The following is a 4,856-nucleotide window of genomic DNA, read 5'->3' on the forward strand; positions in this document are numbered from 1 at the left end:
CCAGGCGGGTCTCGAACCCGCGGGCTCAGGCAATTCGCTCACCTCGGCCTCCCAAAACGCTGGGATTACAGGTTGAGCCACCGAGCCCGGCCTAATCTCTCATTTTAGAAACCACTACACTCCAGTCTGGACAACAGAGTGAGACTCCAACTCAAAAAAACCAAAAAAACAAAAATCCTCACGGTTATTGAATACTGACATGCCATATTCCATGTATTTTTATGTATTAGGTCATCTACTCCTTTTCTGTGTTATCTTGAGCAAATGAAATTTTCTGGGTCTGTTTTATCACCCATAATTATTTTTATCTTTATTTATTTATTTATTTTTGAGTTGGAGTCTCACTCTGTCGCCTAGGCTGGAGTGCAGTGGCATGCTCATGGCCACCGCAGCCTCAACCTTCTGGGCTCAGGCGACGTCTACCTTCCATCTCAGCCTTCCAAGTTGCTGGAACTACAGGCACGTGCCACCATGCTAATTTTTTTTTATTTGTTGTAGAGATGAGGTGTCTCCAAGTTGCCCAGGCTGGTCTCGAACCTGTGGGTTCAGGCAATCCTCTCCATCTCAGCCTCCCAAAGTGCTGGGATTATAGGCACGAACCACAGCACCCGGCCTCATAATTATTTTTAAAATTTAGATGAGAATATCTTCTTGGCGGCGTTCAGTGGCCAGACCACTTGGCGAGACCTTGTCTCTACAATAAAATAAAATTAAAAATTAGCCGGGGTGCAGTAGCATGTGCCTGTAATTCCAGTTACTCAGAAGGCTGAGGCGGAAGGATCGCTGGAGCCTAGCAGGTTGATGCTGGGGTGCCTGTGAGCGTGCCACTGCACTCCAGCCTGGGCATGAGAGTGAGACTTCAACTCAAAAAAAAAAAAGAATATCTTCCTTGTTTCCTTTTTACAGTTGTGAAAATTGAGGCACAGATAGGTTGAATGTTGTCTGTGGTCAAACAGTTGATGGATGACAGAACCCACAACCAAAGCTGAGCAGCCTGGCTCTCGAGCCCTTCTCCTGTGCTGTGTGCACTTGCTGGTGAGGATGAGGGAAACTAGCCAGTTGTGTACCTTACTAGTGAGAGACAGGGAAGTGCTATAGCTCTTAGGGAGAATAATATGGCAAAATATCTAGAAATCCCAATCAGAAGGAAATGAGATTGAGAGGAAACTTGAGATCAGATTAAGGGCGTGCCCCCCTCCACCCAGCCTCATGGCTTCAATGCAACTGTCATTAAGTTTTGAGAGAGTCATGGTGCTTGGAAGCAAAAAAAATAAATTAGGCAAGATAATTATGCCTAGAAAAGAACATTAGATGTGGTTACCAGTACATGGAACTAACTGGAAACAAACAGATCTGAAGCCATCAAGTCTCTGAGGGGATTTGAGACACAATGGCCCCATAACTGGTTAAGTTGAACAAACCTAACTTCGGGCCCCTAAACTTACGTGTCAGGAAGCAGGTTGATAAAGCTTTATAATCCCACAGGAAGATGCACTCTTAAGGGGGCCCAGGAGGAAAATGAATAATGTAGAACTTCTTTTTTTTTTGAGTTGGAGTCTCACTCTGTCACCCAGACTGGAGTGCAGTGACCGCTCCCGGCCACCGCAGCCTCGCCTGCTGGGCTCTGGCAATCCTTCCGCCTCAGCCTTCCAAGTAGCCGGAATTACAGGCATGCACTACCATGCCTGGCTGATTTTTTGATTCACTGTAGAGATGAGGTCTCGCTGCCCAGGCAGGTCTCGAACCCACGAGTTCAGGCAATCCACTCACCTCAGCCTCCCAAAGGCGCGGGATTACAGGCTGAGCCACTGAACCTGGCTAATGTAGAACTTCTTGAGGGCGGAGTTGGAAAGCCATGGAGAAGGGATTCCCCCCAGAGAAAAAAATTGGGACCTGTCAGAGGAGGCCTTGATGTCAGTACTGCTGGGTTTCAGAAGGCTGACCACTGGCTGTTGTGTGTCTTACTCATTCTTTCCCTTTCTAAATGGGGATGTTTATTGAGGTCCCTGCTCCACTATTGTGTATATTTGTATGGTGGGATTGGGGGAAATGATAGAAGATAACTAAAAAGCTCACAGATCGCAGAGAAAAATGAGCATCACTTCATAATTCCTGCCTCTGAGCTGCCTGCAGTGACTCTTGAAACTGGGGTTTGACTCTCTTGAGGTGGGAGCAATTGTGTTCTGTGTTTGGGCGGATGAATGACATGCTTATTTGGTAAAGAAGAGACAGTGTAGCCCTTCACCCAATCTCATTTTGTTTTCTTCCTGGGCACCCTGCTAGACTATGTTTCTCAGCCTCCTTTCTATTTAGATGTGGCCATGTGTCTCCATTCTGGCCAGTGGAGTGTTTTTCCTCTTGCTTCTGGATGAAAGTTGTTATCCCAGGGTAGGTCAGCAATCACATGTTGAAGATGACGGAGTCTTCTGTGTGACTGTGCATATGTTTTTTGGGGGGTAGGGGTGGTTTGTGCATATGTTTAAGATGACAGAATCTCTCTTTGTAACTGTGTGGCATAGAGTACCCTCTCTGCCCCAAGTGAGTGATCTTAAACGGTCAAGAAATAAGCTTCACAGTGTTAAGCCACTACGGTTTCAGGGCTTTTTTGTTACAGCACCTAGCATTGCTGAACAAATACAACCTCAAAAGAATCCACAATATTTTAAGTAGTCATCCCTCGGGATATGCAGGGGTTTGGTTCCAGGATCCCCATCCCCCTTCCCAATATACCAAAATCCATGCAATACTGAAGCCCTATAAGCAGCCCTATGGAGGCAATATCTGCAGGGATGACTACTTACTATATTATGGATATATGAATATATGCATATATATGAAAAGTTGGCCCTCCCTCTGCCTGGATTTTGCAACCTGCAAACACTGTGTTTCCTTTTCCTTTTTCTTTTTTTGAATTGGAGTCTCACTCTGTCACCCAGGCTGAAGTGCAGTGGCATGCTCACGGCAATCACAGCCTTGTCCTGCTGGGCTCAGGTGGTCCTTCTGCTTCAGTCTTCCAAGTAACTGGAACTACAGGTACGCGCTACCATGCCCGGCTAATTTTTTGATTTATTGTAGAGAGGAAGTCTCACCAATTTTCCCAGGCTGGTCTTGAACCCCTGGGCTTAGACAGCCCTTTAGGCTCAGTCTCCCAAAGTGCTGGGATTACAGGTTTGAGCCACCGCGCCCAGCACAAACACTGTATTTTCAATCTGCATCCAGTTGAAAAAATCCACATATAAGCAGACCTGGCAGTCCAAACCCTTGTTGTTTGAGGGTCAACTATATAACATTAAATAGAAAAATTCTTCTTTTATCAGAACACTTGTGAATATCTACATATCTATACCTAAATATACATGTAGATATATTGTATATCTATATCTCAAGTGAAAAAGAATGTGACTGGCTCTTAACCTTCCACCTTCTAAGTATTACACCAAATGTCTCTTGCATGCCACACAACCCTAGAACTATGCAGGGAAGTTGTAACTTCAGTTTGGCTGAGTGGAGTTGACATAATAACCATTAATCATGTCTTATATCTCCATATTCCCAAGTCTGAAGTAGTTGACACAACTTCACAGATGGTATCCAACTATCATCTAAGTCAAATGGCTTAATTTTTTGTTTTCTAATGGTTCAAAGCAAATGCTTTGCTTCATAGTTTTGCTAAAATTAAAGAGGCCCAAATCATTAAACCAGAATTCCTTATCTAGCTTTTTTTATGACTAAATTAAGGTGTGTCTATTTAGGTGGCAGAAGCAGACAAGAATGCTGGACTGGTTATACTGAGAGTTTGGTTATAGAATGGTGGTCAGTTTAGGCTGTTATGAGAAATTACAGTGAAGAGCTTCACATGGGAGTTGAAAGTCAGATACTGCCATAGGACGGTTTTTCTCTTTCATGAAAGGCAGGTGGGACTATAACTACTATTCTTAAGCAAGGTCCAATCATTCTGTCCCTTCCAAAAAGTGCAAAAATTTGTTGAAAATTTGTTTGATTATCCTGTGTCTAACAGATATTAGTTAAAAGGCCCTTTTTTTTGATTATTTAGAAACCCTGAGTCAAGTTTTTCCTTGATAAACTAATTTATCAAGGAAAAACTTGACTCAGGGTTTCTAAATAATCAAAAGAAAGATTGTGATGAGAATATCACCATAAATTCTCTGTGGAAACAAAGCAACTCCATATACACTAACTGAGGGGCACATTTACCTATAAAATCAAATGGATGTAAGATACTTCCTATCTACAGATGCTTTAGAATCCCATAACAGTGGTAATGCACCCCATAGGAGTAGCATAAATTTCCCCTTACAGAGCCTCCCTTAATTCTAAATTGTTAAAGGATGAAATGCACATTTTTTGCCTTCTCTCATCTTTACAGCTCCCTTATTATCATTACCAGGTAATTCTGTAGATATGCCCTCCCTTTTTTTGCTATTTCATATAAATCATGGATCCAAAATGGACTGCCAGGTTGGTCTTTTTCTTTATTGGTATTGTGTTTGAATTAGGAACAACTTCAATAATTGTCTCGAAACATGAGGCATATACTTGTCTCTTTGTTGGTCCTCATTTTGGATTCCTGCAGTTTGCATTTCCCATTCACTCCAACCCAGGCTACTTCATTTATTAAAATTGTTGGATCCCTTGTTTAGGCAGGGCTAATTATTTGGGGAGGATAAGGAGGCTACTATGGACAGAGGCAAGGGAATAGGACACCTGGTATTTTTCCCCAGTTGTATAGAGTCTCAATGGCAAAGGAAGGCATATCTTTTTTTTTTAATTAAAAAAAATTTTTAATCAATATTTTTTATTATGATATTGTGGGGTACAGTTAAGGGTTAGGTATA

This window comes from Carlito syrichta, unplaced genomic scaffold (assembly GCF_000164805.1).
Source record: "Carlito syrichta isolate Samal-C Ts95f unplaced genomic scaffold, Tarsius_syrichta-2.0.1 Scaffold308663, whole genome shotgun sequence".
Lineage (NCBI taxonomy): Eukaryota > Metazoa > Chordata > Mammalia > Primates > Tarsiidae > Carlito > Carlito syrichta.